The 24342-nt window shown below is 33.7% G+C and overlaps 1 protein-coding gene across 17 annotated transcripts in view; it reads left to right on the top strand.

Moving 5' to 3' along the window:
* Positions 1–24342, top strand: part of GPHN (gephyrin) — a 636323-nt gene that overhangs the window by 435684 nt on the left and 176297 nt on the right. The gene's annotated exons all lie outside the window — the stretch shown is intronic.

Here is a 24342-nt window from a genome sequence, read left to right as displayed (position 1 = left end):
TTTTTTTTTTTTTGAGACGGAGTTTCGCTCTTGTTGCCCAGGCTGGAGTGCAATGGCGCGATCTCGGCTTACCGCAACCTCCGCCTCCTGGGTTCAGGCAATTCTCCTGCCTCAGCCTCCTGAGTAGCTGGGACTACAGACACGCGCCACCATGCCCAGCTAATTTTTTGTAGTTTTAGTAGAGACGGGGTTTCACCATGTTGACCAGGATGGTCTCGATCTCTTGACCTTGTGATCCACCCGCCTCGGCCTCCCAAAGTGCTGGGATTACAGGCTTGAGCCACCGCGCCCGGCCCAGCTCTTTTCTTTAAAACATAATTTCTACATGTATTTACTTTGTACAGACCACTATAGCTACCATATTAAGGCCAGTGTTATCAGCTTAGAATTAGAATTAGATTGCAGAAATATTATCTCAGAATGTCATGCCAAAGAAAACCCTTGAAAGTTGACACTATCTAAAATACCAGGTAGTATATACAGAACCTGAGGCAGAATACCATCTGCAGACCTCAAATTTTAAGAAAAAAGCTTTGAAAGAAATGGCATGACGAACCCATAGCTTCACAAAGTTGAATTTATTGAATCAATAGAATTACAGCCATCTTCTTCAATTTTTAACTTTGCAAGTTACAACTGTCAGATTTTTTTCTCTTAAAACTGATTTCCTGGAGAGTTAACTTCTTGAAGCCTCAGTAGAGAGAAGCAAAGACAAGACAGGCAAATGAACAATTTGTAATATCAACAAAGACATTTGAAAGAGAAGGTTGGTATCATCTCATCACCACATTTTCTTTAGGCCTTTTCTTAATTCCCCAAGATTATGAGTCTTAGTGTAAAAAAATATATAACCCATTTCTTTTTGCCACTTCATCCAGGCAATTCTCCATTTCCCATGAGAGTGTATAAGAAGTCTACCATTGGCATCATCTCCAATCACAGCCTACTGCATCCATCAGGGTATTACTTTCTCTATGACAGCATGTGTGCAGGAGGGCTCCTGTGTTGGAATGTGGAACTGGCTTCTTGGGGGGATTATGTATGCTGTGGCATTTGCTCCATGGCACTCAGCTCTTAAATGAACTCTGGCTTCATCTAGGTTTGTTTCTTTCATTGTGACACATGGGCTTTCTTTATTTGTCATGAAGTGTGTTTCTTTTTCTGTCATTTGTGGTTTCTCTCTTTCACTCAATGCCACATCTCTGTGGTCTCCATAGGTGCTGTTTATGTTGAATTTATGATGGTATAGAGACCAATAAAATGAAGAACTTCATAAAGAGTCTAATATTCATGATAATCCTCTGCCTAGAAATAATCGTTTCTATTTAGTCTGAAATTGGTAAATATTTCACAGAATTTTAGACTGTAAACCTTAATAATTATAATTTCAAGGAATATTCTTAGCTTTCAATTTTTCATATGGAAACTTCTTGACAGGATCATTGGTAACATACAGTATTTATTTTATAGCATGACTGTAGAGGTAGCCAAACCTTCCATGGCTCGATCTCCTCTTTCCCTTACATTTACATCATCATGTTCATTTACCTCCACTATTGAAGAAATAAAGTCTCCTACCCCTAATGTAGCACATTGGTTTACCAATTGCATATCACTATCTTCTGTGTCATTCATTAGATGAAAAACTAAGCCTTGCTCAAAAATGGATCTGTCCATGTGTTGTATAGGAACAAGATTTATAACCTCAGCTGGCTGATACTAGTTAGCAAATGTTTCTCCATGTAGTTATGACCCCTTTGTAAAAAAATTAAAAATACAGTTATCTTACTTGTGAATAACTTTGCTTTTGATATCTCATCAATTAATCTTCCTAACAGCTTTGTTTGGGGTAGATATTAATGTCATCCTCATTTTAAAGATGAGGAAACTGAGACGCAAAGAGGCTAACTGTCTTGCCGGTAATAAAGCTAGCAAGTGAGTGGCAGGAAATTGTCTTTTCTTAAATACCGTGCTTTGTCCTGTTAAGAAGTTGTTAAAAGTCATTAGCTCTGTGACTGCATGTAGTAGTCTTGCATTTTCACTTCATCCATTTACTTTGTTCAGGTTGATTATATAGTCAGGGGTATATATTATGAGAAGATGTACTTAAAAGATACAAAACTTTAATTCAAGAAAATGTTTGAAAGACCTCTAACATTTGTGGTATTATAATTTATTGTTATTTATTTTATTGTTATTTTTCTCTTAGTCATTTGATCAATATTTATTGAGCCACCTACTATGCCTGTTTTTTTTTTTTTTTTTTTTTTTTTGAGACAGAATCTCGCTTTGTTGCCAGGCACCAAGCTGGAATGCAATGGCACAATCTCGGCTCACTGCAACCTCTGCCTCCTGGGTTCAAGCAACTGTCCTGCCTCAGCCTCCCAAGTAGCTGGAACTAGAGGTGCATGCCACCACACCCAGCTAATTTTTGTATTTTAGTAGAGACGGGGTTTCACCATGTTGGCCAGGATGGTCTCAATCTTTTGACCTCATGATCTGCCTGCCTCAGCCCCTCAACGTGCTGAGATTACAGGCGTGAGCCACTGCGCCTGGCCTGCTATGGCTTTTTAAAATATAATTATAATCCACCAGTTATTTCTTGACCTTTGGAATTGGTTTTACATTTGGAAAACATAAAATATTATGAATGTAATGAGATCAGTGTCTCAGATTGTACACCGTTTTTCATCCCTTCAAGCAAAGTGAAAAAAAAAGATCTCTTTCATGTTTCTGATTTTCAGCTTTGTTCCAGCAGTGTTCTAAAAGAGTTTCTTTTAAAAATCCTTTAAAAAGATTGCTTCAGAATTCCCTTAGTATAAACCAAAGCCAGAATTAATACTTTCTTTTGATAGAAATTAAATTCCTTCTGACTTATTTGAGAAGCTGGAATATATACTAGATATGAATTTATTATAATTTGTAACACAGTATCTAAACCAAAAAATAATAAACATCCAAGTTGTTATGGTTTTACTGGTCCAAATTGAACCCTTTTGAGTTTTATCTTTAATGTCTTAGATTTCCCAGTATCGAGGTTGACTTGGATAATTTCACATTTAGAAGCTAAATCATTTATTTCCTGTTGAGTAGACAAGGACTGAAAATTATATTTTTATTTAATAATTAAGAGCTTCTAGCTACCTAAAGTGAAGATGGTATTTTAAAGTTGTAATATGCAAAATAGTTGCCCTTTGAACTCTTAGATACTATTAGGACACCAATTCTGATCTAAACAATCTTGTACTAATAGTTTTGAAGCTTTTGCAAACAGAAGTTTCAGTAGAATTGCAGATAGCAGGTCTACATATTCAAGAAAGGAAAGGAAAGAAGAAAAAAGGAAGAGAAGAAAGATAATTGGACTTAAAAAACCATACCATTTCCTATTTCAAAAGAAAAAAATAGGAACAATTTTTAAACACCACAGGACCACAAACTGTTTAAACTGGAAGAAACTGTAGCCAAAAAATAAAGATTCTATACTGTGAGATAATCACCTAAGATGTTCTACTTTATAAAATCTCATTTAGAAAATATTTAACAATTGATTTATTACTTATTTCAATATGTTTATCTACAATGTTCCATCCCTTCATTCATGTGTATTATTTTTATGCTATTTGTATGCTATCGTTAGAAAACTAGACATAGTGTGAAGAAAGAATAGTATCTTTTGAAAACACTAAACCAGCTACTATTAAAATTTAGTGATTCTACCTCACTTACAAACTTTTAGAAATGAATCAGAGTACATAAATTGTTTCATGAAAAGTAAAATTAGTATCTCTCTCTCTCTCTGACATCCAAATTAGTAGCTAAGCCATAGAGATAATGGGAAAACACATGACTTTCTCTTTGATGGTGATATTTGATAAATCCATCTAATTAAAGCATCCTTTAAAAAGAATTGAGAAGAGGCTGTGCGCGGTGGCTCACACCTGTAATCCCAGCACTTTGGGAGGCCGAGGTGGGCGGATTGCCTTAGCTCAGGAGTTCAAGACCAGCCTGGGCAATACAATGAACCCTGTCTCTACTAAAATAAGAAAAATTAGCCGGGCGTGGTGGCATGCACCTGTACTTCCAGCTACTTGGGAGACTAAGGCAGGAGAATTGCAAGAACCCAGGAGGTGGAGGTTGCAGTCAAGATTGTGCCACTGCACTCCAGCCTGGGCAACAGAGTGAAACTCCATCTCAGAAAAAAAAAAAAAAAGAGAGAATTGAGAAGAATTCCGCCTGTCTACTTGGGCATGCATTTTTAAGTTTCCCTAATAAAAATATTTTTAAAAACACACTATAGTTGGCAGTAGTGAATTTCTGCTTATCCTTGTATATTGCCTCATATAATGATCATTTACAATATGAAAGAGGTCATCAGTGAAAACAGGGAAAGAAAAATTTAAAGTTTAAGATGAGGGATTATTAATGGATGTGTAACAAGTTTAGAAAGTTCTTGAGCTGTCATAAGACTAATATATAAACTATATGTATCTTTGAGGGAGATACCATATATCTGTATATATGATGATTAGCTTATCATCATGATGTTCTATATTTTCTTTCCTAAGTTCTAGAAAATTTACAAATAAAATAGATTAATTAGAGATATAGCTAGTTAGTGCCCAAATAAATGATGACACATTATAATATGATATGTTATAATGTAATATTACAGTGTGATAGCACTAAAATGGCATAGCTCACATGCATTTATACTTACAGTTCCAGCTCCTGTTTGAATGTCTTTTTGTGGTCTTAAACTTAATATGTTCAGCTCTGCTTTCTAAATACTTCTGTCAGTGGCATGTTCTTAAAGTTTCCCTGCATAGAAATCTTCTAGTTATCTTTTACTGTTTTTTGTTTTTCGTCTTTGACATATAGTGTGTCATTAAATTTTGTCATTTTTGTTATTTCTTCCTTTGAATTATCTCCTAATCCTTACTTCTAATACATAAATGAACTTTGTAGCCACATCTACTTTCAAATCCTGGCTTTGGCCAAAAATAAAAATAAAATAATGAAAATGGCAGATTTATTCTATAAATTACAGAGGCTTGAGAAATGTGAACCAGCTCATGGTCATATCTTGCTGTGGTTCATATCCATGGATTTAGACAGATTTGGTTTACCACCAATCCTAGTGTAATTTTTAAAGATTCAGATAAGTATCTTCCTGACCAGCAACAAGGTAAATTTTCTTTTGCTCCTTTTGGGTTTTACTCCTAAACATGCGTTTGGGTACATGAAATGTATAGCCTAGACTTCAGCAAGTAGAATTACCAGTTTTCCCTGGTCACTGTTTTTCCCTTTCAAAGCATTTCCTTCTCAACCATTTTCTTCATCTAAGCCATAGGACACAGGAAATGATATGTGTGGCTGTTTTCTTAAGATCCTGTGAAGATGTTACCATTCTATATTCAAAAAACAAAAGTTAATTCATTACACACAGTGAATATAAATTCAAGGCTTAATTCTCTCCCAGATTTGAGAAAGATATGGTAACCCCTTCTTTTAAGTAGCTCAGTACTTCTTGAAGTAATTTGTTATTTAAAGATACACTTGAAATTTCATGTTTGGCTATTCTTCATGTTGCCTTTTTCTTTGGATGCCTAGAGTCTCTAAATAGCCTGTGCTTACCATATGAATTTAGGACTTGAAATCATGAGGTATATTTTTATTTTTTTAATAACCTCTTTATTTTTCTGAAAGAATCAAGTTTAATCAGCATCTCACCATATTCTAAAAATGTTCATGTTCGGCAGTTATTAATATTTTGCTGGTTTTCTTGTAGTGTTGAAGTAGACTTACTGAAGATCAATTTAACATAGTGTTTAAAGTTTGGGGATAGGTTTGAATCCTAACCCTGGATTTGAAATCGAACCCTGTCCCTTATTAACTTTGTGACCTAACAATGTAAAGAATTTACTTTAACAATGTAAAGTAAAGAAGCAAGTTTACTTCTCTGCACCTCACATTCTATAAAATCAGAATGATACCACCTTTTGGGGTATCTTAAGGATTTAACAGCTTAATACAACTTGGTGCAGTGCCTGATATGCATAAATAATAAATATTTATTATTATTATCAATATTTACTGTTATGTTAAAGGTCCAAAGGTAAAGTTATTTTTTGTTTGAACTAACTCTTTCAGATACATTATCTGCTATGGTTGTCATACAGTAAAATATGTTTTACGTATAGTGATTAGCCACAACCTGACTGAAACAAATATTAGCTCCACTCAACCGGACGTCAGCACCTGTACCATTCCTGCCTTGCTTCTTTTTCCTAGTCATTGTAAAGTGTATAGAATATGAAATACATGAACGTTTAATGTCTTTCTTTTCATTCTGCCAGGTGACTGTCTTCTCCAGTTTTTCAAATGTCTTTTTCCCCAAAATCACTTTCTCATTTGGTGTCTGGATTGCTAATGCATGTAAACGTACCCCAAAGATGATGACTAATAGAAATAGTGCTTTTTTGTTACAAGTATTATATTGTCCTTGTATTCTATTATATGTCATACCCTACAAGCAATCACCAGTTTATAAGTGGGCAAAGCAGTTCCTCACAAAAAATAACTTTATAGTGACCAGATTTCTAAGCTAGTGTTCATATAACTCTTAATTAGCTGATATTACACTTATTAATAACTGAATTGAGATTTAAATTGACATATATGGATTAATGTAGGAATCTATCTACTAATTATAACATTATTTCTTAGGAAAATGCACTTTATCTTTTAACAGAATCCAGCCTACTTCAAGGCATTTTACCTGACAAATTCTGAGTGGCAATGGGATCTACAGCCTGTTTTCTTCCTTTGACAGTTCAACCTTCCTTATAATACTCATTGTAGTGGAAGGTAAAGGGAGAAGGAAACTCTTGAAATTGGGACAAGGACTTCTCCACAGTATCATCAATCATTGTTTGTTGAAGGAGTGTATGAATTGGATTTTTATATGAAAGATTTATGCCAATAATGTTAAATTTCAGTAAACCTTCTATAGTGTGATATTATTAGTTCTAGGTTACTTCTTGCTGCCTCTTCCTAGTAAATGATTATTTTTCTGAATGATTCTTTATTCATTTATTAAGTGCCACTTATTAAATACCCTCTGTATCCTTCATATCTTGAAAACAAGATACAGATCTTTGAGTCAGCAGAGCAAAGTTACACAAATATATGACTGACTATGAGTTAAAAGAAGTAATGATTTCTACTGCCAGGTCTGTGCTTGATTTAATCACATGTGGTAAGCTATAATTGCATTTCTCTTTGCCCCAGTTTACCCATCTCTAAAATTTGAATAAACTAGACGTTTATGTTCCTCAGAAGGGATGTTCTAGTAAAATTTCAGAAAATGGAAGGGATTCATGACAAAGCTAATTCATCATGAATGTAAAAACAGAATTTTGCAGGTACAATATGAGAGGAATTATATCTTATTATCCTGTGTGTATTTTGCTTTTTACATGAAAATTCAGTCAGGCAGCAAAATGTATATTGAAAACATGCTCTGAGCTTAAAAGACCATAATGGTTTGGATGTGCTGTGTGAGTGTAAAACTTGAAATTGATCTTGTTGTGTTATTTTTCCTTGGTTATTATTACTTTCGGTTTTGCTGAAACTACCAGTAGGTCATAATAAGTCAGCACGCATTTATTTAACATCTATGCATGCTACAGAGTAGATATTGCCATATTAAGCATATAGAGAATATTGTAAAAATTAAATATGGGGCCTTAAGGATTTTACAAGTTGAAATATTGTCTATTTTTTTAAAAAAATCATAATCTATGAATTCAGTCTGTGTTGTTCTAAAATATTACTAGAGAAAATGTCTTTGGCTTTGAAAACTAAAGCTTCTTACTAATAGGGCCAAAAAACGTCTGTAGGAAAATCACTATTCTTGTGCCCTGTGTTCACAGAATAGTCATGAGGGAGTTGTTTTAAATTTCACCAAATTATTGTTAGGTCACAAAAAAGAATTTGCTAAAGGCAAATTTTTCTAGAATAGATGCCTTATTATATAACCTGAAAAATGCCATAATACCTCTTTAGACCACATTTTTCTCTATCAGATATGGTGTCAGTTTTACTAAGGTTGGTAGTAAGGCTTATTTAATTAATTTGTCAAGTTCAGATGTCTTGGAAAGGAGAGATAAAGGCAAGGCATGACATTACTCTTTATAAACATAACTTAATGGAGGAGAATGCAAATTTTCATCCTTTAAATCTTTTACTCAGCTTTACCGAGTTACCTAATATATTTGAGTGGTTTAAGAAACCCTGAAAGAAAGAGGAGTCCAGTAAGCAATATAGGTTAGAATGATTAGCATATGCACAGCAAAAGTAGTTTGTGGAAGGAAATTTGGTCTTTTTTTTTTTTTTTTAATTCTCTTAAGTTGAATCTTATTTTGAGACTTATGGAATCCATTTTAAACATAGTGATAGTATTTCCCATGCATTTTCGCCACTTAATTGTATGAATAAATGCTTGCTACCCTTTACAGTCGGAGCTATCATTCTCCAGAGTAGATTTATCCATAATATTTACAGTCTTAATAATCCTAAATCTATCATATCTATTAAAATTTTTTAGTATTCTCTCACATTTTGGCAGCATCTCCTTAAGAAAGGATTTACATTTTTATTCTCATTTTTAACAAAAATTATAAAGTTAAGATTTATAGAGAACTTGAGGGCTTTTTCTACTGTGTACTCCATCATCAGAAATAGGGTAGATTAGAAATAGAAATGGAAGATATATGGTGATGTCCTTTACATTAGCTTTTAAAAATTCAACTTGTATAATTACATGTATATGATGTCAGAGTATTTTATAAGTATGCCTGATTTATCATACTGACTTGCTTCTTTTTAACTTAAATATTTTGGGCACAGACTTATGTTTCATTTTTCAGTGAGTTATTTTGTATTTATGAATAAGTATCAATGCATTGTTTGGTAAGCTGAAATCACCCTTTTAAATACATGTGCCTGCATCACTTTTGAATCTACCTTTTAAAGTGAATTTGACTTAAGTTCCATGTGACTTTTATTACTAGAAGAAGCAAATAATTATGAAAAACAGTAAAGGTTATTATATAAAATAACTTTATTTTACAATAAAAGAGTTGGATGTAGATTTTACCTAGAAAGACTAATGTTATTAGATACGCCTTAGAATTTACATGGGAGAAAAAAATAGGTATATTGGTACTCAAATGTTTTATATTTTAAGAAGGAAAAAAAAGAATAAAAAGGGGGAGTGAAAAACAGAGAAGGGAGGGAAGGAGAAAGTTTTAAAAAGGAAGGAAGGAAACGACCATAGTTTTTCATTTCTTTTTTGACTTCAGTATTTAAATAATAGGTCACTTGTTCTCACTTTTCCATTTTAAATAGTTGCAGAGCATAAGCAGCAGCTTATAGAATAAAGGTGAATTTAGAAAGACCTTAAAGATATTTTTGGATTAATGTTTCATGAAACCCTGAATGGAATTCAGATTCATATTGTCTTTTTATAGCTATAGTTTTCAATTATATTAGCAATTTTCCTTGTCCTATTTCTGTCTGCCTTAGGATACAAAAAAAGGGTCTATTTTTGAAATTTTGTTCATGCCATTCTGCACCCAGTATTGCCTGGAGTCATGAAAATCCAGCTTGCTGCTATTTTTTCTCTTTGGCAACTTGCTGCTATACCAACACACAGCAATTAAATATAATTCTGTTGGGGCTACCATGATTAAATCTTCTTGTTGAGAAGCATTGCATGAACTAATGCATGGCTCTGAGAAGGCTGCTGTATGCATCTGCACTGAAAGAAAAATTCCATAGCAGTCTAGCCCCTTTGGATTTAATATTGAAGCTGTAGATTAATAGTGAACTTCGGTACAATGCTCGACAAAGAAGGGAGTTCTCTAGACATAAAAGTGGGAACTGAGGTAAAAATGGTCTTCTCCAGCCTGACCAGCATGGTGTAACCCCATCTCTACTAAAACTACAAAAAGTTAGCCAGGCATGGTTGCACAAACCTGTAATCCCAGCTACTCAGGAGGCTGCGGCAGGAGAACCGCTTGCACCCAAGAGGCGGAGGTTGCGGTGAGCTGAGATCGCACCACTGCACTCCAGCCTGAGTGACAGAGTGAGAATCAGTCCTCCACCCAAAAAAAGGAGGGAGGGTGGTCTTCTGCAGTCAGATGCTGCTAAATTAATCACTAGTAATCATGAGTTGTGGAGGTTAGGAGTCCCTTCAAAGAATGCACTTGGATGGGAGAGTAGGAAAGAGAAAAAAGGATGCCAGTGACACCTGAAAGAGATAATATGAGGAAATGTTGAGGTAATCTTCATTTGTGTGCTGTCTCAAACATTTGGCTCAGCATCTGAAAGATTCTGGATCAAATTAAGACTGATTTTAATTGTCTTTCTATACAATTTCACAGCCTAACATTCAGCATATAAAATATATAAAAAATGACTTAACTCCCTCATATCCATGACAATTCCAAACTGTTTCTTAATAAATTTTATAATTGCCTCCAGTATTTAAATGTTTATCAGAAACACAGGTTTTATGTTCAAACAATCAGCATTCTTCATTAGTTCCATTAAGCATTCTTCTTATTTTAATGTATACAATTTTTATTTGGTAGAAAATAAACCAGATATTATTTTTCCAAGTGGAAAAAAATCTTTTTTTCCTTTTATATTATAGTTTCACCTTAAAAATATAGAAAGCAAATGAATGGTTCCAAAATTTTGCATTTATTTTTCTAAATCATGTTTCTGGGCTATGAGTTACTAAATTTTGCTTAATTTATTAATGTAAATATAGTAATTGAACCACACAACTGTCAGTTCCTACAACCTTTGATATGTTGGCTGATGAAATGTAAACAAACAAGAAATGTGTGACCAGCAGCTCTAGATCATCTAAATGACCTCCTTTAGTTCATTTCCCTTTCCACATAGTAAGTTTATCTGTAACTTCACCAATTCATTAGTTTTAGAGCCATGTTGCACAGTTACAAGGGTTCAAAGGAAAAGTTAAAATAATCTGGGGTTATTCATTCAACCTCAACTGCTACCATATGGCAAGGGTCTCTGTAGGCATTCTTACTATTACAGGTCAATGACAGTAGCATTTTTTAAGTGCTCTTGTGCTGCATATAAGTACCACTCTTTCGGTCAACCTATGTCACCATGCTTTCATTTGCAATTATCCAACTTTCTGACATAACTCTGGTTCAAGGCTCTGATCTGAAATGTTCCCCAGCTCAAGTTATCTACCTGGCCTTGGCTTTATAGAGTCATATGTCCTGGTAGCTGCAAGTTAATGAATGAAAAAGAGGTGGGGGGATAGAAGGAAGAGAAAGAAGGGAGGGATGGAGAAAAGAAAAAAGGGAGGAAGGAAACTAGACATAGTTTTTCATTCCTTTTTCTACTTCAGTATTTAAAGAGTGGGTCACTTGTTCTAACTTTCCCATTTTAAGTAGTTACAGAGCATAAGCAACAGTTTATAGAACAAAGTAAGGTAGTAAAGGCAGTCATACTATGTATGTCCTAGAGGGAGTCATACTATGTCATTTGCTTTAAGCTGTGTCTGAAATCACTTTGGCTTCCTTTTAAATATACCACTTGCAAGGGCGGAATATTTGCAACTGCTCTTAAAATTAGTCATGATGTGGGTCAAAATACCTGTCTTTTCTCTTAAACCCACATCTTTCTTTCTCTCTCTGTCTTTTCTTTTCTTTTCTTTTCTTTCTGACAGAATTTCTCTCTGTCAACCAGCCTGGAGTGCAGTGGCACAATCTTGGTTCACTGCAACCTCCATCTCCCAGGCTCAAGCAATCCTCCCACTTAAGCCTCCCAGGTAGCTGGGACCACAAGTGCATGGCCCCATGCCCAGCTAATTTTTTGTGCTTTTAGTAGACACAGGGTTTCACCATGTTGCCCAGGCTAGTCTTGAACTTATGGGCTCAAGTGATCCTCTCACCCCAACCTTCCAAAGTGCTGGGATTACAGGTGTTTGCTACTGCACCCAGCTCTTTTTAAATTTTATAAGCTATACCTTTTGATTATTGCCTATTGACTTAAAAGACATCCAGATCAGGGATTGTATTTGTGCTTTTACAGTCTGCTTTATGTTTTGACGGTTGAAGTAAGAAATGTGAAAAGAAAAACAAAATCAAGAGAAGAATAATCTAAGAATGCCTGTTCCATTATTTATTACCTCATTTACATTAACCTACTTTCTCACTGCAGTTTCCTATACTTTATTTTTTCTTGTGCTTCTTTTCCCTTTCCTTGTGTATTTGTTTTTTCATTAGAAATCACCTGTTTTCTTTATTTCTAGCTATTTCTTTTCCTTTCCCTTTTCAATGAATAACCCATTTCTGCCACTGAGAAAGAATATGAACCTTACTCATTGTTACTAATTTTAATGTTTCAGTGTGCTTCAAAGGAAAAACATGGGATAGGCATAGCTGCTTTTATGTTCTGGCACACTGAGCCTAAATTTAGGCAAGTAGCTAACAGGAATATAGGAGTGGTAATCTGAATGAAACTAACATAAATAAGATACAACATTTCTGGCTGTAAAAATTCTATGCATCATATAATTACCCTGTCAAAAGACTATTTACAAATAGAATATTTATGCCTTTTTCAGCTTGAGTTAAAACATAATATTAATGGGTCTAGGTTTACAGACTTATGAATCTAGTTAGCTTCATAGCTGTTCTATGATGGACCATAAACTGATCCCAAATGTCTTATTGTAGATGCGTATGCAGGTGAAGGACTAAGGAACAATATCAGGTCTGATCAGCAGACTTGACTGAGTGACAGTTGAAAAACATGCACTGACACAGGCTTGACAGTCAGCATGACCAAGGGACCTCTGCCAAAGTCAGCAGCCCCCATAAGCTATGGCCTTTGCACTTATTTAGCACAAATTAAATGATAGAGTAAACACCATTAGAGGGTAATTAACATTGCTTCTGTCCTTGAATGTTCAAAGGTCAGTCTTAGTACCACATGAGTAAACAAGCTATTTAGTTAAACTCTTCTACATTCCCTTGTTATCTGCTCTGTGCTGTTAGCTCAAGGTAAGAGGGTTAGGCTGCTTTCAGCCATAACCTTCTTCCAAGGCTTTTGAAAAACCTTCCAGCCTTCCAAGAAGGTTTGCATCTTTCTATAAGTTTTCCACCACCCTGACTGATCTCCTATAGAGCAATCCATTGATAGCTCAAAATAAATCTCTGAACAATTAAAACTCATTTGAACAAATAGTAAAATGGTCTGTCTATATTATACTAAAAGGTTTGAATTTTAAAATTTAATCAAATATTTGGCATTTTCAGTAAGAGTTTCTGTTTTTCTTTTAAATAACTTTTGTATTGTTTTTTATATGTTCAGTAAAGAATATAGATAAGCAAAGAGAAAACTAAAATTACTCTTGAGCTCCCCCCATGTTAACTGCTATTAACTTTTATCAGAAAGAAATAATAAGGATGGCAAATTGAAGAAAAAAGAGGAAGTAGGGAGTTCTATAGAGAATGTAGGGTAAATCGAGAATAAAGAAACATATGTAAAACAAAGAATTATTTTAAAATTTCCTACATGGACAAATTTTAAAACATGGGATATAAGAGTTGGAAAGCTCTGATGGATGAGTTTCTGCAGAGTTTGATACAATTGTATTGCCATGTGATAACTGAGCAATGGAAGGCACAGCAAAGCCACCTGAAGCAACCGTGGGAAGGGAGCAAATTGGTCAATGGTGAAACTGCCTAGGACTGTGGTTCGAATTTAACAGCATATCAGTTCAATAAATACTTAGTGAAGGAAAAAATAATGAAAAAAATATATGAGTTAAAAACATTGGCATTATTTGTTCTTAGGATAAAGTGTGCAAGTGGGTATTTAGATTATCTCAAATTCTAAATCTGAGGAATCCAAGCTAAAGTGTGTTGAGGTATTGACAGCCTAATATAAATGTCCTTTGGAGAATTAGGGTTTTTTTGGTAGTTCCCATTATTTAATGAAATATTTCATATATTATATATAGTAAACAACAGATAATATAACAGACACCTTTCTGCTAACCATCTAGATTTAGCAAATTTTAATGTTTTACTATGATTTATTCAGATCTTTTGATACATTTTTAAGAAACTGAACAATTGTGACAAAATTCAAATTTCCTTTGCATATAATTGTCATATAACAACAAAATATGATAGAAATTAAGGACCTAGCACAGTGGTTCATGCCAGTAATTCCAACACTTTGGTGGGCCAAGGCAGGAGGATCACTTGAGCCCAAGATTCTGAGACCAGCCTGAACAACATAGGGAGACCCCTCCACTACACACATAAAAAAATTAGCTCGGCATGATGTCTCATGCTTGTGGTCCCAGCTACTCAGGAGGCTGAGGTGGGAGGATCACTTGAGCCTGGGAGGTCGAGGCTGCAGTGACCTGTGATTGTACCACTGCATTGTAGTCTGGGCAAGGGAGTGAGACCCTGCCTCAGAAAAAAAAAGAAGAAAGAAAAGAAAATTAGGATTGTGTTATTTTCACATATATGGCATATGTTGAGCCAGCATTTGAATAATCCTATATTTCCCAGGATCCTTTTTGCTCCTATTTCTCTGTTTCTGCTTATATTTATTTTTAAATAACCTACTGGTTTATAGTATAACGTTAATGATTTTCAGTATGTGCTACAAAGATAGAATACACAGACCCACTAAATATGTGTGTGTTGTATGTATAAATACACAGATTAAATATATATATGATCACTTTCCTGTTTGTTATGCGCAGATTACAATCAAATTAACTGTTCAGAAGCAGGCAAGATGTCTCAAAACTACTCTGGCTAATCCTAACCAAACCACTGCATCATAGATCTATACTAGAAAAATATAGGAAATCAAAAGCAACAAACCAGAATGCAAATAAAACAAAAAGCACTAACACTGAACCAGGTGCTTTACCGCCTGATATGATTAATAACATTGTTCTGTCCCAAATGAAACTTCATATACTTTGGACATGGGTGTTAATGATTGCTAAAAAGAGAAAATCTTTAAGTTTCCTCTAGTTTGATGGTTATTATTTCCCATGTGATGCATCTTTCTATAAATTTTGAGAATACTCAATACAAGTTCAGATCTAACTGTCTAGAGAATACTAACAAGTGTAGTAGCTATCATGGATCAATAGCATTATGATATCATAGCTGTAATGCAGAAATTTCTTTATAGTAAAACTTCAATAAACAATAAAAATTTATTCTGTCTTTTAACAGATGTCTTCATTGATTTTTATTAAATAACAGTTTTTTTTCCCCAAAAGATACCCACTTTGCTGTAACCCTAAGTCTGAACACCTGTGTGTCTTTTCATTACCAATCTTTGGCCCTTCTGACCAATTAGAACAGTCTTCTTTGATGTGGAAGAGGTTGCAAATAGTTCCAGGCTAGGAGGGATTGAGGAGAGTAATTTCAGTCTGGATTTTTGGTAGTTTGTATCATAGTCATTATAGCCATTATTATTGCCACTTTCATTATTATCAGAATAACATGTATTTGTCCTTTATACAATTTTTGTTGTAGTAACAGATACATGCATTAGCTTAATTTTATTCTCACAATAATCCTATGAGGTGGAAGCTCAACAAAACATTTGAGCCTTTGCACACTGCTAGCTGTTCTCTCAGCCTGGAAAGTTCTTCCCCATGATCTTCATCTGGCTGTCTCAAATCTTAACTAAAATGTTACTTAATCAGAGAAGTTTTCCTTGTTTACTGTGTCTAAAATAACTATACCCTATCACTACTTATTTTTTATCCCATTACCGTATTTTGTTTTCTTTACAGTACTGAGTGCTTTCTGAAACTGTCTTATTTATGTACTTATTAGTTTAGGTGCTTATCATCTGTCTACTACTATTAAAATGTAAATTACAAGATAGCAAAGTACTTGTCAATCCTGTTTATGTTTTACCCTCTGCACCTAGATAAGAGCCTGGCATTGGCTCTGGGCGACAGAGCTTAGCTCAACACATTATTATTATTAATTATTATTATTATTATTGTTAATTTCTACTCCACATATTTGTTCAATAAATAAATAGTATTATCTTGATTTTTGTAGATGTGGAAACTAATACTTGAAATAATTTCATCAAGGTCATTTAGCTAGCCTTTCTATCTTTTGTCTGCTTAAAAGCAGATTCACTACATACACAAGTCTCTAGCTTTAGCAGATCTAATTAGTGTATATCTCTGGACCTACAGGTTCAGGGCTTATGTTAAGAAAAAAATTTACATTCATCTGAAATAATCTGACCTAGATGGCTCATCCTGAAAATGAGTTATATATTATATTATTAAACTATATTTGTTAACTATTACTTGGTTAGATCATGAGAGGCTTGATTAGCAACATAACGTGTGCTATACATAGCTATAATACTAGGCATCAGAATACCTAGTTCTTATCTATTTCTCTAAGAAACTTTACTACACACTTTCTAAGCTATTGCTATTTTACTAATGCAATGTAGACATATATTTGTACATCTTTCGTGTGCCTTATGAATGCTAGTTAAGCATTTAGAAAAATAAAAGTCTCAATTTTTTCAACCAATACTAAAATACGATTTAGAATGGAAATTAATATAGCATACTTAAATGAGTAAAACATTAGGTTTTTTAAATGAACAAATAAGTGACAGGACATGACATTTAAGAGTGAAAACTAAGAATATTAAATCTAATTTAAAAGTCAGCATTTCAAACTTCATGCTTAAACAAATGTGACTTTCTTCCAGAAGTGCCAGAAATGCATAATAATTACAAATACTCAGTAATTCAAGTTTTTATATTGTTTATCTACTCCTTGGTCTCTGTTTTTTTTAGAATTAATCGATATTTTCTGAAAACTTTCTATTCAGATATTCACCTAAATTAATCTTACTTGATCTTACTTGTGAGAACTGTCAAAATCACACTCATGCAAAACAAAAAAAGTCAACATTTCTTATTACAGGTCTAGAATATCATCCAAACAAAAGGATGACAGTAGAAACAACAATATAGTTATAGCTAACACTTATATACTGTTAACTCTGGGCTAAATACTCTCTAAGGAAGCACTTTACATGTATCTCTAAGTAAGCACTTTACATATGCTCTTATTTTCTTTACAAATATCCTATGAGATAGATGTTATTATTACCTTCATTTTATACATAAGGTTATGACTTACACACTGTTATATAGCTAATAATGATAGAGAGAAAATTCAGATCTAGACAGTTTGATTCTAGAATGCTACTCTGCAACTTCCTTTTATTATACTATTCCCCCTCACTTTTTCATTCAAACCCCTATCCTCCGTGGTTCCCACTGCTAAGTGAAATAATCAAGAGCAAAGAGGTAATGAAAATTCAAGGTGTGATTATGAATGCAATGATTGTCACTGGTAGGTTAGAAAGGTAGAGTGATTGATAGTATACAGATAATTAAGTTTGAAAGTCAAGAGAACCAAGTTCTATTATTACTTTACTGTATGACCTAAAGCCAGTAATAATTCTTGCCTTCTAACCTTTAGAATGAAGAGTAATTATTCTGTAAAATAATCAGTTGTTCATCTTAAGATTGGAAAGTTGTATCATGAATAATCTGAAATTCATCTCAGCCAAAAATACTTTATTTAGCTTTATAATATATTATATAATTTGCGAAATAATTTTTCTTCATATTTATAATTAACATTAAAATCTTCAGAACAAGCACCAAACCAAAACTATTGTTGGTACCAAGAGAAGACCAGCCTGGGATTTGCAAAGTTTCCAGAGGTCACTGAGCATGGTTCAACTTGGAATTAAAGCTTTATACAGGAAATACATTAAGGATATTCACCATTGATGATTAAATTCATATTTCCTTGAGTCATGGTGATAACCAGTTCTAAAGAATAGAAAGTATGTTCTACATATTATAGTATTTTATTTTAAGAACAAATAAGGAACTCACCAAGTTACCTGTAAAGGAACATAAACAAGCTTTGATCTTCAATGGTAATTAATAATATACTTCACCAGCTATATAACCTGACACACTTCCAACTTCTTTTAGAATGGGTCAATACTGAAAAGGAAGTATTTTCCACATTAACCTAGAACTTAGGAAAGCTCAGTGGAATTTAACAATGAAAATGTATATAACAGTGGGAAAACATTTAAGAATTGTTCCCTGGAAAGATCTATAAAATTATTTTGCTTATAAATATTGTTTATTTGCCTGCATACTCTTATGTTATACATAGATTTTTTTTTTTTTTTAATAGCAGGCTTGGCGCTGTGGCTCACGCCTATAATCCCAGCGCTTTGAGAGGACTAGGCGGGTGGATCACAAGGTCAGGAGTTCAAGACCAGCATGGCTAACGTGGTGAAACCCCGTCTACTAAAAATACAAACATTAGCCAGATTTGGTGCCAGGCATCTGTAGTCCCAGCTACTCAGGGGCTGAGGCAGGAGAATTGCTTGAACCCGGGAGGCAGAGGTTGCAGGGAGCCGAGATAATGCCACTGCACTCCAGCCTGGGTGATAGCAAACTCCATTGGGGTGTGGGGGGGTGGGGAGAAATACCATTGCTACTCTCTATTAGTGAGCAAAATATGACTGAAAATTAAATAAATGGCTATGGATACATACACACATGTGTGTCTGTTTTTATGTGTGTATGTTTGTGTATGGAAGTTCACCTTTGATTAGAGGATTTTAAATGTGATTACTATTAAATGATTATTCCATGTAATTAATCATCTGAACCAATGGGAAAAGCACAAGTGAAGCAGAATTTTTTTTAAACCTGAGGCTTTAATAACTTTTTAAAGCAGCAATGTTCCTTTTTTGTTTGTCGTTTTGATCTATTAAATGGGCATTTGTTTAATTCAGTGACCAATTTTATATAATTTTCATTTAAAAAAAGGATTCTTTTTATATATGATTTGATAAAAGACAGCAAATAGAATTGGGAAAGGTTTCTTAGTGCTACAATATGCTGCAGATAAAAGGAGGCTTGGAAATTATTTGGCTCAGAGGCTTTTAACTTTTTTTCTGCCTTGGACCCATTTGGTACTTGGTCAAAGCCTTCAGATTTTTTTTTCATAAAAATATGTTTAAGTGTATAAAATAAAATATATAACATGAGAAAACCAATTCAAATCATGATCAAAATAACTTTTAAAATAAATTTAAATATAATAATAAATTCCTATTTTTAAATGCATTAAATAAACTCTAGGAGCAGATCTAATAACTACTGTAATTTGAAATGATAAACATAAGATATTCATAACAATTTGAAGTAAGCGGTTCTGTTAATATTACTGTATTTGTTGCCTACGCTCATAATGAAAGAAGATAATACATATTAATTAGATTTTTTAATATAAAGATTGTAATTTCATTTCTCTGTCCCAGTGAATGGACCTCTGTCTTTTACCCACAGGATGCTCTCAAGGGACCATTGACCTATTAAAACCCCTAGAAACATCTACATTTTGCAGATAAGAAAATCAAGACCCATAGAGATGAGATAACTTTACTAAAATCATAAACACAAAATTAGATTAATCCTAGCAGAATTAATCTCAGATCTTTACTCAGGCTTTTTCTGTAGCTTTAGTCTAGAAGTTGGCAATTAGCCTATTATTTGTCACTGATTCTTAGCATGATTTATAGCAAATTCTTTATTCTCATCGTGCCTCAGATTCTACCTGTATAAAATATATGTGACTTAAAATATGCATAAAGATAATAACAACTTAGATTTCTATTGTTATTTTTACTTACAATAGTTTTCACTTTCACATACAGTATCCTACTTAATTTTCCCCATTTTATGGATAAGGAAATTAAAACTCCAAATGGTAAATGTCACATCCAAGGTTACACAGCTAGGAAGAGGAAAATCTAGTATTAGAAATCATACCATGGCACTCCAAAGGAGATCCTCTTTATTGTGCTTCCTTTCATGTCATAAATAAGCCAAAACTCTTTGAGTTCTTCCGTTGAACATGTGCAGTGACATCATAAATCTAATTAAACACATAAGAGTTACCATTAAACTCAAATGAGCCAAATACTTGCATCCCAGTTTATTCCAATAAAGTGATGCATGAATGGAACTATGGATAAAACTTTTCTAGAACAATTATTCATTTGTGTTTAAGAAGTAAGAAGAGAAAGAAGTAGAATGTAAGAGTCTAAGGTTGTAGAGTTATTGGCTTAATGTTATTTAAATCAAACTTTTTCTTCTGTTTCTGGGTAGGCTAAAGAGGCAAGTAATCTGAGTAAATGGTCCCTTTTTCTCTCTCCTCTTAATCTTATGAGTAGATGGTCCTCAAAGAAGTTCATTCTTTCAGAGACTGATTACTCTTAAATAAGTTTAATAAGGTAGAAAAACTAAAGTCAAAATGAGCCTTGATGCATCAAAAACTGTCATCTCTGTAATTCTAGTGACCATGTAAGATATAATACATCCTGCTGTCTTAGAAAATAAAAAATCTTCTTAACCTAACCTGAAATCCTTGGTATAGAAGACCTTTATTGTACTCCAAATGTCACTATTTGATTAACCTTAAATAATATTAATTTCTAAATTCTTGAGGTCATTCTATGGCATACTCGGGTATCTCTTAGCTATAATCCACATACTTCTCATATTATCTCTTAATACTGTCAGACCCAAATAAGTAAAAATTGTTTGTAAGCTGTTAAAACAGGTACAGGGATGGCTATGATAATACTTAATGCTATTAAAAATAAATTTTAGTCTGCTGAGATTGAAAAGGAAAATAATTACTACAAGATAAACATTCAGATTTAGCAAATGTTTCCTCTGTACAAAGGACTATGTTTAATATAGTAGGATTAAAGTCATGATCCTTTTCCTCTAAGAACCTACAGTCTGTTTGGGGACTCATATCAGTAATTGGAATATGGGTAATGATGAACTCATATTCTATATTCTAAACTTTGATAAGTCCTATAATAGAAGTTCAAATAAGATGCCTTAAGAATTTAGGGAAATCTAAGCCTAGATTGTAGTGATAGTTGCACAATCATATAACTTTATTAAAAGTCATCAAACTTTTAATACTTTTTTTACCTAAAATGAATGAGTTTTATGGTAGGTAAATTATATCACAATTAACACTGCTAAATGTGTTTAGAGAAAGAAGAAGTTATTTCTGATTGAGGAACTTGGGAATTTTTTTTTTAATGGCTGGTGTAATCTAAGCTGGTCTTAAAGGACAGTAGTATTTGGATCAGAAAATAAGCAACAGTATATTCCAGAGAAAGGCAACAGCTTAAGGTCTAAAAGCTCAATAATACAAAGCATTTTCTAGAGGAACTGGTTGAGACTTTGTTCCATGCCTTAGATTATATGGCTTGCATGCCTACTCTGCCTATGGCCATATGGCTATGACATTTCTAAAATTGTCTGGCCTATTCCTACTGAGAAACATATAACTGTACGCAGAATTTCCCCCCTCTTTGGATTAAAAACAAGAGCTTGCATACATTATAATGAAGAGGGTGTGTAATCACAGAGTTATTTTTATAGCTGTCAGTAGCACCACTGATCATAACAACTACTGACATCTATAGGCCAGAGGTGCATGACTCATGCCTATAATCCCAGCACTTTGGGAGGCTGAGGCAGGTGGATCACCTGAGGTTAGGAGTTCGAGACAACTAATGACGTTTATTTTTATTTTTATATCTTAAAATCACTGATACATGCACTATCTCCTTTGAGCCACAAACAATCTATTTTTCCTGTGAGGAAACTGAGATTATGTGAGAGCCCAGAGCCTAAAATACCAAAGCCACATTAAAGAGAAGGTCTACTAAGAATAAAAGGAGGGAGAGAAAATGAGTACATGATCATTGAAGAGTTTACACATCTGCTTAACTAAATTGGGATGTCACACGTGAATCAAAGTTCATCTCACACAAAAATAATAAAATGGATAAAGTTAACTAATGTCACCAATTATATGAGAGCAAAGTTGAAATTGTTTGACAGGAATAGTCCTTGTTAATTAACTTGTATTGCTAGTAGACAAGAGTACTTAGGAAACAGTTTCTAAATAGATAGCTTTTTTGTTGTTTGCTTTTTTAACAGTGTAAAAAGATTAAAATTTTCATTGTGTCTTTCCAAAACAGAGGACTTCTCAGATTATATAAGTAAACATAAACAGAAACTTAATTTCTAATTTAAAATGTGATTAGTGGCCAGTAAAGTCATGTTTAAAATGGAATGATAGTTTTCTTAATGTCCATCAAAGAAGATGACTGTTTTGTTCTTGACTTTGACCCCGTCTGACCAAGTGCTCAGAATTTTTTCAGTATGAGCCAACTGTATAGTGTTTACGAGAAAAAGAATACAAATTAGGCTGGTGAGCAGCAAAATAGGCAATTTTTTGAAACCTGATTTGTGTTAACCTGCAATCAAATGTAATTTCCATTTTAATACGTATATATTCTTATATTGTTATGAACCTATCCTTAACATGGGTTTTATTTTCGTTGTTTCTCTCCTCCCTCACTTCTGTGAAATGCAGAAGGGAAAAGATGCTTGTTATTCACACATTTGTACCCCCACTAACTGGTATTAGTATGGTACATCTGGCTTCCACTGGAAAGCCCCTGACATCGCAGGGAACGGTGATCAAAATTCCACACACTAGCTTCAAGCTGGGGGCTCGTAGCTACTGCAGCATTGAAAGGGAATCTTTTCCTGGCTTCTTTAAAATAAGCATGGTGATGGGATGGTTTAAGGGAAGAACAGCTCTCAAATCACATGACCACTGCTGTGCTTTCGTGTGTCCTGCTTTCTTCATATCAGCTTGGCACTACATTCTTTCCCTGTATCTTAGTGGGCTTCTGTGTGTACAAGCTGGATGGAGGGTGGGGAGGTAAATGGATGGTTAACATTATGCATGCATCTTTCACTGTTAAAGCAATGTGCCTTCCCTTATATGTCCCAACTTATGGTCACAGATTAAATCTTCTGTGTCCTGAGAGATTGAGCCATCTCTCTCTTTTTGGTGTGAGGTTCATGTGTTTGGGTGTGTTTTGATGTTTACACCCTCAGTTGTTCTTCATGTTGCATTTAACGTAAGTTGAAATGTTCTCACATAAGAGTTAGCTTTTCATGTTGGGCTGAAAAAGTCTTCATTTCTATGTAGCAATTCATGTTATTATAACCTATGGCTTTCAATTGTACCTCCCATAATGAAGAGCTGACTTTAAACACTGTGCTATTCTTGTTATGACCTAAGCATAAGGTAAGTGATTTCTCTAACTGTATCTAAAGATCGTGGTTGTTTGTTAAAATTTTTTCAGCTTTTTTTAAGACATTTTCACTTTTGTTCCTTACATTTATTATGTGCTCTCCCTTCTGTTTTCCTTTTCACATCTTAAGATTTCCTAATGGATGATGTGATCTTCAGCAAAAATTATGTTACACATGTAAACACATGTTGAAATGAATTACTTGATGTCTCAAAACAATCTTGATAAGTAAATGAATACCCTATGTTTTCATTAAGACCTTCATGCTTTTCATTTTCTCCATTGACTTTAATATAATATGCTGTTTCTACATGTTATCTCAGTTTTGATTCTGGTTGAAAGGGAATTGTTTGTCAGTACTGTAAAATCAGATATTAACTGAAGTAAAATAACATGATCCAATGGAATAAAGTAAAAGGTAATCAGATACCATACCTTTTATTTCTAATCCCTGACTAATTTAATATTAGGCCAAAATCCATTTTATTCTGCGTTCCAGGTTTTCCTTTTTTCCGCATTGAGTAAAGCCAGGGTAACATAAAGAAAAAAATAAAAAGCCATAAAACTTGAGACAGACCTGTGTTACCTTCTTTATAGTCCATATGTATAAGAACAATAGTTGTTTCCCAAGTTTACCATTTCAAGTTATACCATTACACTGTGAGTTAGGTAGAATTTTCACCTTGAAATTGTATAAAATTATGTAAATATTATAAAGACGAGTTTCATGGTGCAAGAGGAAAAGTTATTTGCTACATGCATAAAAAGCAATGTTTTTAAATTTTTGTTTTCTTCAGTGATAGATAGATAGACACACACATACTCAAGATCACTAAAGAAATTCTTATAATCGTTGATATTAAAGAAATTCTCCCCAAATCTGGTTCAAATAGCCAATGTAATATAAATGAGAAAGCATTGATTATACTGCTGTTGGCAATTTGTGAACCT

This window comes from Sapajus apella, unplaced genomic scaffold (genome assembly GCF_009761245.1).
Source record: "Sapajus apella isolate SASKATOON/1434 unplaced genomic scaffold, GSC_monkey_1.0 scaffold59, whole genome shotgun sequence".
Classification (NCBI taxonomy): Eukaryota; Metazoa; Chordata; class Mammalia; order Primates; family Cebidae; genus Sapajus; species Sapajus apella.
Note: the sequence above shows the minus strand (reverse complement) of the source record. Positions and strands in the feature narration are given on the sequence as shown.